Here is a 14,394-nt window from a genome sequence, read left to right as displayed (position 1 = left end):
CAAGGAAGCTTTCCTTTAGCTCCCTTTATACATTTTATGGTAAGTAGCAGGAGGAAGATGCATTTACAGATCACTTCTAGGCAACACTGAGAAGATAAAGACCAACCTGCGGTCTCTTTGGTTTACTAGCAATAGGAATCATGGCCTTTTAAAGAGAAGAAGTCACTATTTTGCACTGAGCTGTATTCATATATAGCATATATGCCCTTTTTGTTTGTATTGTAAACAATTCACGTAACAATGCTGTGATGTAAAAAAACAAAAAAAAATGAAAAAAATAATAAATTGTCCCAGTATGAGTGAGTGTGGATATACGTGTGAGTGCGCCCTTCAGTGGGATGGAGTCTTGTCCAGGGTTGGTTCCTGTCTTGTACCCTGAGCTGCAGGGATAGGCTCTGGCCAGCCACTAACCTGAACTGGAATAAGCGGGTTGGAAATGAATACAAATTACCATAAAATAAGAAGCATGCAATGATCATACAAATGCATGATAATAAATGATATGCTGAGAAAGTACTCAATGAGCCTCCCATATTTGTTATTGTTAGTTTTTGAACTGCAAGGTGGTAGGAGGTGTTCCTTATAATTTTCATTTTGCAAATTTATCCCTTGATTTAACCCATCACCACTATGACTGCTGCTGTCACTCACTAATTCACAAAAAACTGGGTAAATAATTATCTTGTTTTTATCAGTCTTTCTTAGATCTCTTTATAGTTCACATTTATTTCAAAGCTTAATATTAGAAGTGCTTGGGGTCTTTATTTAGAAGTTCGGTGATATTTCTGTGACTAGAAATATGCTGTAGGAACTTAACTCTTGTTTGCCTATGGTAAAATTAGTTTTGTTCTATACCCTTTCACTTAAAGTTGCAGTTTCCAAGAACCTAAAGACAACATTAAGTGACCACTAACTGTACAAGAAGTTAAAGGCATCTGGAACTGTAACACATTATGAACAAAAGAATCTTTGACTTAAGAGACCTGTTGTTCATATTACAATGCTATCAGAACCGTCAATTACTCGATAACCATCCATCATTAGTATTCCTCTTGCCTTTGAAAATGACTTTTTGGCTATAGCAATATGGTTTTAAAAGATACAGGAATAGGCTGGGTGCGGTGGCTCACGCCTGTAATCCCAGCACTTTGGGAGGCTGAGGCAGGTGGATCACCTGAGGTCAGGAGTTCGAGACCAGCCTGGCCAACATGGTGAAACCTAGTCTCTACTAAAAATACAAAAAAATTAGCTGGGTGTGGTGGCAGGCGCCTGTAATCCCAGCTACTCAGGAGGCTGAGGCATGAGAATCATTTGAACCCAGGAGGCGGAGGTTGCAGTGAGCCAAAATCACGCTATTACACTCCAGCCTGGGTGACAAGAGCAAGACTTAAAAAAAAAAAAAGATACAGGAATAAATCACAGCATAATCATAATGGAATACTATGCAGAGGATAAAAAGACTAAGTTAATCTATATATAATTTTCTATCTAGCATATGAAAGATGCTTAGTAAACATTTTACTAAGTTTATGAAGTAAACATTTATTTACTAAGCATCTTTCATATGCTAGATAGAAAATTATATACAGATTTAGGAAAATTCAGAAAAAAATTATTGCATAATCGCTTATACAGTATTATTCAATTTTTAAATATAGAACACACACAATACATATAAATTTCTCCTACATTTGATAGTAGTCAGAATAGTGTATCTTCCCCTATAACATCCATTGAGAATAACTAAAATTTTAATTTTTAAAACAAAAAAAAAACCCCAGAAGAACTGCAAGCTCTGCCACATCATGTATCTCAGTCATGAGGAGGCAAAAGAGAAACACGTCACATAACTTAATGAACTCCAAGGGTGAGGATATGATCTGATAAATTTCAACTCATTCAGGAGTTTTACCCTGAACAGTCACGACTAAAATTCCAGGACAGAAAAATGAAGAATGCCAACAGAGGGAGAAGCTATGTTGAACACACGCTATATTTCAAAATGCTACTTGTTTATCTCTGAAGTAATAATTGTCAATGATTCTGCACTGATGACAAAATTAACAGCTAGTGTAAACTCATTTTAATTTTATACGATTCAGCATTTAGAACAGATAGGAAAATCACAGTGAAATATGAAAATGTAATAACTTCTATTAATTTTATCGTTTGAAAATCTAAAATGCTACTAATAAAACTAAAATAAAGGCTGTTTAGAAAGTACAAATGTAGGCCAGGCACGGTGGCTCACACTTGTAATCCTAGCACTTCGGGAAGCCAAGGCGGGTGGATCACTTGAGGTCAGGAGTTTGAGACCAGCCTGGGTAACATGGCAAAACCCGTCTCTACTAAAAATACAAAAATTAGCCAGGTGTGGTGGTGCAAGCCTGTAATCCCAGCTACTTGGAAGCCTGAGGCAGGAGCATCACTTGAACCGAGGACGTAGAGGTTCCAGTGAGCCGAGATCATTCCACTGCACTTCAGCCTGGGTGACAGAGCAAGACTGTCTCAAAAAAACAAAAATAAAAACAAACAAAAAAAAAACAAAAAAGGACAAATGTAATTTGATATGTGTGATAAATTATTAATACATGGTATAAGAACATTTTATATCTAACAGAACAAAATATAAAATGCTCAAGATGGTAACAAGTATTTTTAAGATGATAATCTGACTCTTTTATATAACCACAAATATTCAAGGAACAATTTTCAGGTACACTGACCTCAAAGATATGTTAATACTGTCCAAAAGGAAAGAAACGTCACGAAAAGAAATAATAGATACCACCGTACAGAATCATCATGCATACAATGATGATCAAAAGCCCATTTGCTATACTGCCACCTGAGTAATAATTAACACACTGTAAAAACATACAGAACATTATGCTTAAAATCTAGAACTGTAAATGGATTTTATTTTCTCCCAATTTAATGGATGTTTTACTGACTGCAGTTAGGACTACTGCTAAGCAAGGTATCATATGAACTTTTCCTAAAGCAAATTCACTGACTATATGGCTTATTTATTTTGTTTTATTTATGTATTTATTTATTTATTTGAGACAGAGTTTCACTCTTGTTACTCAGGCTGGAGTGCAATGGTGTCATCTTGGCTCACTGCAACCTCCGCCTCCCAGGTTCAAGCGAAGCTCCTGCGTCAGCCTCCTGAGTAGCTGGAATTACAGATGCCCAACACCATGCCTGGCTAATTTTTGTAGTTTTAGTAGAGACAGCGTTTCGCCATGTTGGCCAGGCTGGTCTCGAACTCCTGACCTCAGGTGATCCGCCCACTGTGGCCTCCCAAAGTGCTGGGATTACAGGCGTGAGCCACCATGCCCAACCTATATGACTTATTTGTAAATGTCCTCCATTTAAATGTGGCCCTGATTTTCAAAATAGTGTCAGCTGATCACTTGCTGTGTTCTCCTTGAATCTTTGGAGGTTTCTCCATAGTTTGGCATAAAGTTCAACTCCTGAGTTTTGTACCCAAGGCCCTTCAAGATACGTCTCCAATCCAGGTCTACAGCCTTCAATATATGAATCTGTTATTCCAGCCACATCAGAATATTTGCAGTTCTAGGACTACACAGGATGTTTTACTGTACAGTCCTATACAGTAATAATGTCTTCTATTCTACCCCTAGTTGTTACCTCTTTTAGGAATCACCTTTCAACTTTTTACTTCTGTTAACCATAATTAACTAATTATTAAAGTGCCACATCCCAGCAGAAATCTTCTGGACTTTCCAAGTTCAATTTACATGGTTCCCTTTCTACCCTCCCACCGTAATACTTGGTGCTAACCGTTTTTTTTCCCAGACAAGTTCTCATTCTGTTGCTCAGGCTGTAGTGCAGTGGTGTAATCATGGCACACTGCAGCCTTGACCTCCCAGGCTCAAATGATCCTCTCGCCTCAGCCTCCCTCGTAGCTGGAACTATAGACATGTGCTACTATGCCTGGCTACGTTTTTTCTTTTTTTAGAGATAGAGTCTCGTTATGTTACCCAGGCTGGTCGAGAGCTCCTGGGCTCAAGTGATTCTCCCACCTCAGCCTTCCAAAGTGCTGGGATTATAGATGAGAACCACCATGCCCAGCCTCAACTTCTAACATAGCCCTGATCACACTTGTCTATCTTTACCTGTATACCACAAACTATCCAAGGGTAACATCTAGATCTCTTGAGCCACTACAGAGTATCATTAAATAGTCAACAGATGAATTAGATAAAACAGAGAAGAGTTGGTAGTCAGAAAAAGAATGAGTAATGTTGGTACAATCTAGTCACCAGCGAATATGGTTAATAGGCTTGGTTAGAAAACCCAAGTTCTATCCTAAACTATTACTATTTCATTATCATGGTTACATGGAAATGAAGCAGCTAAATGATCTTGTTTAATGTTCACAGAAGAGCCAGAAGTAGAAACTCCATCTTACATAAAAGGCGACAGCAAAAATACCTACATACTTATGAAACACTTAGAAAAAAGGTGTTCAAAATTTTATCTCTACACAAGGCATTTTCTAACTGAAACTTTTCCTGGTTTTTGTTCTCATACACACGAAATAGAAGTCGATAACTTAGTTTCTGGCAGAGAGGAGAAAGAAGGGGACTGAATTGTCAAAGCTCTAGCCTGAAACTCATTTCTATTATTTGTTTCTATTCAGAATCAGTTAACAGGGCCATTAACAATTTCTTCTGAAATTGTGATTGAAGAAAGAAAAAAAACTGACGTTCTTTATTTATGCTAAACCTCTATTTAATAACACCATTGTGGTGTAGATCCTACCAATCTGCTACTTGGTACATGTCAATGCTTCAGTAGAAAGACTAAAATTTATGCAAATCTGTCTCATACAGGTAATTTATTTTCAATTTCACAGGGACACATAGACATCATAGTAATGCAAGCTATAGGAGTAAATCTATTATGATAACATTACTAATAAATGTTACCAAACTAAATAAGTCAAGGATTTTTTTTTAAATTTATAAAGTACATGTTTAGTTTTGCTATTACATGCTTATTCTGGCTACCACTAAAGGACACAGGAGAGGTCCTTACCACAACCATTTAAAAAAATTTTTTAGGCCAGCACAGTGGCTCATACCTGTAATCCCAGCACTTTGGGAGGCTGAGGCAGGACTGCTTGAGGCCAGGAGTTTGCAACCAGCCTGGGAAACATGGCGAGACCTGGTCTCTACAAAAAAAAAAAAAAAAAAAAAAAAAAAATTAGCTGGGCATGGTGGTGCACACCTATAGTATCAGCTACTCGCAAGGCTGAGGCAGGAGGATTGCGCTTGAACCCAGGAGGTCGAGGCTGCAGTGAGCCAAGATCCCACCACTGCACTCTAGCCTAGGCAACAGAGCAAGATCCTGTCTCCAAAAAAACAAACAGACAAAAAAAAAAAACAAAAGAAATTTCTTAAAAGAATAGATGTACTGGCCAGGCGCAGTGGCTCACACCTATAATCCCAGCACTTTGGGAGGCCAAGGCAGGGAGATCACTGGAGGCCAGGGGTTTGAGATCAGCCTGGCCAACATAACGAAACCCCATCTCTACTCTAAAAATACAAAAAAATCAGCAGGCATGGTGGCACACACCTGCAGTCCCAGCTACTTTGGAGGCTGAGGCAAGAAAATCACTTGAAGCCGGGAGGCAGAGGTGGCAGTGAGCTGAGATCCTGCCAGTGCACTCCAGGCTGGGTGACAGAGCAAGACTCTGTCAAAAAAAAAAAAAAAAAAAAAAAAGAAGAGAGAGAATATATGTACTGCCAGATTAAGAGGAAAAAAACATTTCCATCATCTCAGATATCCTTATGGTTGTTCCCAATTAATCTGCACACCCCTGAAATCACTATTCCAACTTCTATCACTATTTGTTAGTTTCGCTTCTGTGTTCTTCAACTTCATATAAATGGAATCATACAGTATATATTCTTTTTTGTTTGACTTCTTTTGCTCAATATAAGGTTAGCCTTACCACAACTTAGTCAAATGGAAGAAATACAGATGATAGGCTATAGTTGTCAAGGGCTCTGTCTACATAATTCTTATAAAATGCCTAGCTTATAATAAATGTTTTCACATACAGTTTCAGAGTTGCTTAAAGATGGAATGGCTCTCTTTGGAAATAACTTGGAGGTGTTTTACCCACAGGTCCAGATAAGTACTTGGTAGGGAGGATGCTGAAGAGATTCAAGCATGTATATAAGCAATACATCCCAAATGGAGTACATGATATTTTTAGAAAAAGATAAATTAGTTCTATCTAGACTCACCTTTGTGGTGTCATGGGCACTCAATATGCCTTCTACAATATCAGAGAGATCCATATGTAATTCCTTTAAAAACAACCCAAAGGAGTAATTAGAAACCAGTGAATATACTTTTGATTTTGTTATTCAATGGCTAAAGTATATTAAGCAAGATTTGTTTTGCTTTTCTTGTAGAGATGGGGTCTCCTTACGTTGCCCAGGATTATCTCAAACTCCTGGGCTAAGGTGATCCTCCAGCCCTGGCCTCCCAAAGTGCGGAGATTCCAGGCAAGAACTACTGCACCCAGCCTTGCTCAAGTATTTTTATAATTACCATAGATTCTCATATATTATTAAAAATTAAGATAACTTTCCTATGGTTTCATTCTTATTTTACATAGTTCAGTTTAAGATTTTCTAAGCCAAACTCTCTTTCCAATTTTGCATCTTCAGCTATCAATATTTTGAGTAGCATAATATAGTAACTAAAAGCAGTAACAAATTATTTTATGCTTTTAAAGAAAATGATTCCCTCCAATTTCCCATTGGAAGTTTATACGCAACAAGACATACACAATCATAACTTAAAGGAATATCATCAGTGCGGCTGTCCTTCCAGACTTCTAAAAGTGCAACCACCATGTCTCTCAGTTCAACCCTGGAGAGAACTCCATCACGGTCAACATCAAATACCTTGAAGCAAACTAATGAAAAGAAACTCTTATGGAGGAAAATCATTTTTGTATTCTGAGGTATAATATATTTTACTAGAAGTTGCCCTTGTATAATTACTTAGTTTTTTAAGCAAGTATATGTATTCTGGAACAGTTCTCATCTGTAATAAACTATATTATGTCATTATAGTCCTCAGAACTTGTAGGACTTCCTGCATATCATGAATCTGTATCTCTAAATCATTATTCAGATATAAGACCCTACCCCTTCAGCCAAATCTAAAGCTAAATGCCTTACAAACTGTCAAGAAAGGGTGAAGTTACTATACAATAAATATTACAATACCTTACAAGTTTTTAGGAAGTAATGCAAGCCCCTAGGTTAATTTCTAATATTCAAAATTGATCATTGCAGAGTTGTTTCTTGTTCTTCTTTTTGTTTGTTGGAGATGGAGACTCGCTCTGTCGCCCAGGCTAGAGTGCAGTGAGTGGCATGATCTCAGTTCACTGCAACCTCTGCCTCCCGAGTTCAAGTAATTCTCCTGCCTCAGCCTCCCGAGTAGCTGGGATTACAGGAGCACACCACAACACCCAGGTAATTTTTTTTTTTTTTTTTTTGGGATGGAGTCTCACTCTGTCACCCAGGCTGTAGTGCAATGGAATGATCTCAGGTCACTGCAACCTCTGCCTCCCGGGTTCAAGCAATTCTCCTGTCTCAGCCTCCGAGAAGCTGGGACCATAGGCACGTGCCACCATGCCTGGCTAATTTTTTGTATTTTTAGTAGAGACGGGGTTTCACTGTGTTAGCCAGGATGGTCTCGATCTCCTGATCTTGTGATCAGCCCATCTCAGCCTCCCAAAGTGCTGGGATTACAGGCGTGAGCCACCGTGCCCGGCGAATTTTTGTATTTTTAGTAGAGACGGGATTTCACCATGTTGGCCAGGCTGGTCTCAAACTCCTAACTTCAAGTGATCCAACGGCCTTGGCCTCCCAAAGTGCTACGATTACAGGCATGATGCACGGTGCCAGGCCAGCAGAATTGTTTGTTTGCTTAAAATATCCTATTTACAGCTGGGAATGGTGGCTCACGCCTGCAATCCCAGTACTTTGGGAGGCCGAGGCGGGCGAATCGCGAGGTCAGGAGCTCGAGACCAACCTGGCCAACATGGTGAAATCCCGTCTCTACTAAAAATACAAAAAATTAGCTGGCCGTAGTGGCGGGCGCCTGTAATCTCAGCTACTTGGGAGGCTGAGGCAGAACTGCTTGAACCCGGGAGGCGGAGGTTGCAGTGATCCAAGATCGTGCCCCTGCACTCCAGCCCAAGCAACAGTGCGAGACTTCGTCTCAAAAAAAAAAATCCTATTTATATCAAGAATCTTAAGCTGATATAAAGACAGTCCACTTCCATGTTACCTTTCCAATATAACTAATGTACATTCAATCTTTTTTTGGCAAAAACAATTTTAACTCCTTTTTTTTTTCTTTTTTTTTGAGATGGTGTCTCGCTCTGTCACCCAGGCTGGAGTGCAGTTCTCAGCTCACTGCAACCTCCGCCTCCTGGGTTCAAGCGATTCTCCTGCCTCAGCCTCCCGAGTAGCTGGGACTATAGGCGTCCACCACCACGCCCGGCTAACTTCTGTATTTCTAGTAGAGACAGGGTTTCACCATATTGGCCAGGCTGATCTTGAACTCCTGACCTTGTGATCCGCCTGCCTCAGCCTCCCAAAGTGCTGGGATTACAGGTGTGAGCCACCGCGCCAGGCCTTTTTTTCTTTTGAGACAGAGTCTTGCTGTCTCCCAGGCTGGAGTGCAATGGCACAATCTTGGCTCACTGCAACCTCCACCTCCCAGGTTCAAGCAATTCTCCTGCCTCAGCCTCTCAAGTAGCTGGGATTACAGATGCCTGCCACTGCACCCAGTTAATTTTTGTATTTTTAGCGGAGACTATGTTTTGCCATGTTGGCCAGGCTGATCTTGAACTCCTGACCTCAGATGATCCACCTGCCTCGGCCTCCCAAAGTGCTGGGATTACAGGCGTGAGCAACCATGCCCGGCCAACAATTTTAACTCTTTAATGAAACTGAAACACAACATGCTAATAATTAGAACACCAGTGCTTTGCTATTTAACTCCAAATGAATCATTGTAGTTTAACTTCCATTAGTTCATTAGCAAAAAAAGAAATTAAAACAAAAATTTTTTAAGACAACAATTAACTTTAATGGAAATGCAGAGCTGGGCATGGAGGCTCATGTCTATAACCCCAACACTTTGGAAGGCTGAGGTGGGCGGATCATTTAAGTCCAGAGGTTCGAGACTAGCCTGGGCAACATAACAAGACACTATCTCTATTAAAAAAAAAAAAAATTAGCCAGGCATGGTGGTACATGCCTGTAGTCCCAGCTACCTAGGAGGCTAGGATGGAGGATCCATTGAGCCCAGAAGTTCAAGGTTACAGTGAGCTACGATCACACCACTGCACTGCACTGGACTCCAACTTGGGCAACAGAACAAGACCCTGTCTCAAAAAAAAAAAAAAAAAAAAGATTTTAGCTTCCTCATCTAACAGCAAATTGTAATGGAAACAACCAAGCCAGTTTGAAATAGTGGTATAACAACAGGGAATAAAAATAGAGATTTGAATTTTTAGTTGGAAAATTATTTCATATACCTTCATAATAGAATTATGGCTATTAAATCAATTGAGTGCATCATAGTACAACAGTACTAAATACGATAAAAATATTGAACACCACACCCGAAATATGCAACATTTGGGAAGATTTATTTTAGAAAGACGTGGAGATAATGACCCCAGTAAATATATTTGACTTAGGTTCCAATTAAATGTAAATGCCTGCATTTTTACAAATACGGTTAAGATTTAATAATGGAATGTACTTATGCTTACAAATTATGCTACAACATTTTAGTTGGTTTAAAAAAGATCATTTTAGTATTCGACAAAATTAGTTTTGACCACAAATGTTCTTTTGCCAATGAAATATTAATCTGTGCCAGTGGAAGGAAAATGACTTATGCCTCAACTTACATAAGACACAAAATTCTAACAGAAAAATATTTCCTAAATGTTTACAATTTTCAATTATATCATAGCTGATCTGATTCATTTATCATGAATTACAAATTCTTCAGGAAAATCAACCCCATTGTTAATAGAAAATATCCCAAACTATTCCATAGTGAAAAAGAAGAGGTGATTGATTCCTTAGAGTGACCTCAGTAAAACCCTAACGTGAGATTAATATTTGCTAATCTGACAAAGTTATAAAAATTCAAGCCTTAATCCACAGATAATTTTACATTGATGAAAACTGATTTTCTCTCTACATAGTTTGCAATTTTTTGACAATGTTTAACACACTTACATTTTTGTCTTTCAGCCAGGGGTCCCCTGCAACAGGCTGACAACCCACAGGATAACTCCTTAAAATCTATGTGATTGTCACGATTTTCATCAAAAGCATTAAACAAACCTGTAAAATAGGAAGAGACGCCATAAATCACAGCCAAGCTTCCTAATGTTAATAATGACATGTTTACAAAAGGAGGAATGACTCTTTCCCATTAACTGACTGAATTTTTTTTTTAAGTTTATTAGTAGTTCCTAATGTTTCAGGAAGTATCTCTTTCCTCTTGGTATAATTATAATTGAAACTTCTGATCATGGCAGAAAATACATTACAATCCTTTAGTGTTTGGTTATGTCCATCTATATTTATCTTGCATCATTTTTAATGGCTAAAATGACTATTTTTGAAGTCAATAAATAAAAATTAAAAACCAAAAAAAAGTCAGAAATTACAATTATTCTTACTTAGAAAGACTAAGAAGAAAAAGGGAAAAAAGAAAGAAAAACTGAACTGCTTATTAAATGAATACTCAAAGATACACTATGGTATCATTAATAAGCTCCCATAAAGCTCTTTCATGAAGCAAAGGAAGATACACTATGCAACATAAGAGAAAGAAATTCTCTACTACAGTGTCTCTTTGTACTGTTTAATCTTTTATACATGAATATTTTAAATTTCACAAAGGGAATTTATAATCTAATCCTGTGGTTTTCAAACATTTTGTAAAAAAAAGAAATGAAATAATTTTGTTTTCAAATGAAATGATACATCAATCCCAATTCTAAAAAGGTAAAAACACAATGCACTGTTGTTGAAGTAGGTAGAAACCCAGAGCCCTATCTGCCCTGGCTCCCCTGACAAGTACTTCCGAAGTACTCTAGAAATTTGAAGAATACAGATAGTATATTCCCAGAATCTAACGCAGTGCCCTCAGTTTAGGGATTAGAAAACTAAAGCTCAGAGAAGATTACATGATTTGCCAAATATAAGTTTTAAAAGGTGAGAGCTGGAAGCAGAACTCAAGTATTCATATTCAAAATATGATTTTTATGATGTGCTCAAAACTATATTTGGACTCTTTATTTTTTAAAAAGTAACAGCAGGCTGGGTGCAGTAGCTCACGCCTGTAATCCCAGCACTTTGGGAGGCTGAGGTGGGCGGATCACCTGAGATCGGGGGTTCAAGACCAGCCTGACCAATATGGAGAAACCCTGTCTCTACTAAAAACACAAAATTAGCTGGGCATGGTGGCACATTCCTGTAATCCCAGCTACTTGGGGGGGCTGAGATAGGAGAATCGCTTGAACCCAGGAGGCAGAGGTTGCAGTGAGCCGAGATGGCGCCATTGCACTCCAGCCTGGGCAACAAGAGCAAAACTCTGCCTCAAAAAAAAAAAAAAAAAAGTAACAGCACTAAGTTTAGAGCTAGAGAGCACCTTGGAGATGGTCTAGTCCAATAGTTTCTTTATCTTCTTTTGGAGGGAAGAATACAGCAATGGAATCTTCTTATGTAAAAGAAAAAAAGTAGAGGCACCCTACTGGAGGAAGAGACGAGGTCATGTGTGGAAACATGAAGCTCTGCCCATTCAGTGGCCACCACATGACTCCAGGCACTAGCTACTAATGCACCTTACTGGAACACAGTATCACAACCACTGCCTTGGTCAAACACATTTTCTACATGAGCATGCTCGGGTGCAGAGAGCTAAACTGATTTATGCAAGGTTGTAACAGGTAGAATATCAGGCTCAAGACTATAATATTAATTCCCATTTGTTTTTCCCCACTCCATTAAACCTGCAAACATATGAGAAGATGGTTTCTTAGAGTTAAAATGTATTGGTTACAAATATGAGATGGGCTCAGGTATGTTTACCAGTGAACATATGTAGAAAATGGAATGATCCCTACCTTCACTTAGAGATGGACGAATAGGTGGTGAAACCAATGGGCCAAATGTCTCTAAATCAAATCGTCCAGTCCGGGATTGAGCCTTCAATAACCAATAGCGTTTCTCAAGATCAATGATGTCTGATTCCTCCACTAAGGGTCAAATCAAAAAAGATTATAAAACCTCAGAATTCTCTTCTCAGGAGTTCAGTTCATCCTGATAATATATCTTCCACAGATATATTTTAGTTTCACAATTCAATTGCTAAAAAATAATCACGACCAAAAACAAAACTGAAATCTATTATATCCAAAATGGTAGGAAAATTAAACCAAAATAAACAAAATGAAGCTTTAAAACAGAAAAAAGAAATCTACAATTCCCCATTTAAGTAGGCTGTTAAATCCAACATTTAAAATAAAAATTAAGCTATTTCTTTTGGGTTTCCCACACCACTTTTACCTGTACTGATTTTTCTTCTTCTTTTTTTTTTTTTAAGAGATGGGGTTTTGCTCTGTCACTCCTAAGCTGGAGTGCAGTGACACGATCATAGTTCCCCCTACAGTCTCAAGTTCCTGGGCTCAAGCCATCTTCCCACCTCAGCCTCCCAAGTAGCTAGGACTACGTGTGCATGCCACCACATCCAGCTAATTTTTAAAAAAACTTTTTGCAGAGATGGGGTCTCGCTGTGTTGGTCAGGCTGGTCCCAAACTCCTGGTCTCAAGCAGTCCTCTCACCTCTGCTTCCCAAAGTGTTGGGATTATAGGTGTGAGCCACCGTGCTCAGCCATTTTTGTTTATTTTCAATCTCTATCTTGGATTTAAAGTTTCTATGCACAGCTTCTCTCCTGGCTAGACTGTAAACATCATAATGGCAGGACCTATGTCTGATTCATCCTGTCAATACAATTAATGACTTACACATTCAATACTTATTGAATAAATGAAAAAAGTCAGCGGTGACAGAGGAGATGGAGTAGGAGTCCCTATGTGATAGCAATAGCAAAGCCATGAAAGCATGAACACCTGTCTCTCCCCATTCCTCAGAATATACATCAAAAATCGCAAATAGGCTCTAAATCATTTTATCTGTGTTTGTTTTTCCTCCAAGGAACTAAAGTAAAATTTAGAAAGCATACATAGGACATTTATTCTCAACTAAACACAGGAACCAAAGTGATCCTGTTAAAATATAAATCTAGAAATTTCAAATTCTGTCTATAATGGAGTAACTAGCACCAGACTTCACCTCCTACCACAAATGACTAGAAAACTGTATGAAATATATAAAACTATTTCTAGAAATTAGAGAATAAGCAGCATAGAACTGTGAACCTTGAGAGAGAGGAAACAAGTAAGGTGAACCCTTTCATTGCCCTGGATTTTTTCCCCACAGTCACTTTCCAGACCTAAACAAGCGATGAGTACTGTAAGCAGAGAGATTTCATTGAGTTAAGAAGATAGGTTGGAGGTAAGGTAGCTGAAATTTGCAAAACAGAGTACTGGAGAGGAAAGAGTTGTGCCAAGAAAGGGCTCCAGAAATCTGCACTTGTGTCTTACTGAGTTTTGGCAGAACAGTAACCTGTGTATACATGAAGTGAAATACAGTTAGGCTGGGCTAGGTACAAATGCTGGGAAATTTGTTTTGTTTTGTTGTTGTTTGAGACAGAATCTCGCTCTGTCACCCAGGCTGGAGTGCAGTGGCGTGATCTTGGCTCACTGCAACCTCTGCCACCCGCCTGGGTTCAAGAGATTCTCGTGTTTCAGCTTCCCAAGTAGCTGGGATAACAGGCATGCACCAGCATGCCTGGCTAATTCTTGTATTTTTAGTAGAGATGGAGTTTCGCCATATCACCCAGGCTGGTCTCAAACTCCTGGCCTCAAGTGATCTGTCTGCCTCGGCCTCCCAAAGTGTGGGGATTACTTACAGGCATGAGTCATCGCACCCAGCCCAGATGCTAGGAAACTGTAAGCTAAAAAAGTCCTACAGCTCATACAGGGCTGGGAGATGTCTGAGTTGTGACCAGCTGAAGTGGAAACACATTGTTGGACATTGGGAGCATTTGTGAACTCCAGAGGGTCTCTACTTAATAAACAGAGAAAAACTAACTCTAGAGTAAAGGCTACTCTAAACTTGTCCCAACAAAGCTTACAAACAATCCTGGAAAATATGGTGCTGATCCACAAGT

General features: G+C 38.9%; 1 protein-coding gene across 1 annotated transcript in view; it reads right to left on the bottom strand.

The window, feature by feature from the left end:
* The window catches only part of LOC101139671 (uncharacterized), a 56,571-nt gene extending 50,221 nt beyond the window's left edge, over positions 1 to 6,350 (bottom strand). The window contains exon 1 of the mRNA XM_055388414.2: positions 6,288 to 6,350. The gene's annotated coding sequence lies outside the window, so the exon portion shown is untranslated. The remainder of the gene's footprint in view (positions 1 to 6,287) is intronic.
* Between the last annotated feature and the right edge of the window lie 8,044 nt (positions 6,351 to 14,394).

Source organism: Gorilla gorilla, chromosome 4, assembly GCF_029281585.2.
Source record: "Gorilla gorilla gorilla isolate KB3781 chromosome 4, NHGRI_mGorGor1-v2.1_pri, whole genome shotgun sequence".
Classification (NCBI taxonomy): domain Eukaryota; kingdom Metazoa; phylum Chordata; class Mammalia; order Primates; family Hominidae; genus Gorilla; species Gorilla gorilla.
Note: the sequence above shows the minus strand (reverse complement) of the source record. Positions and strands in the feature narration are given on the sequence as shown.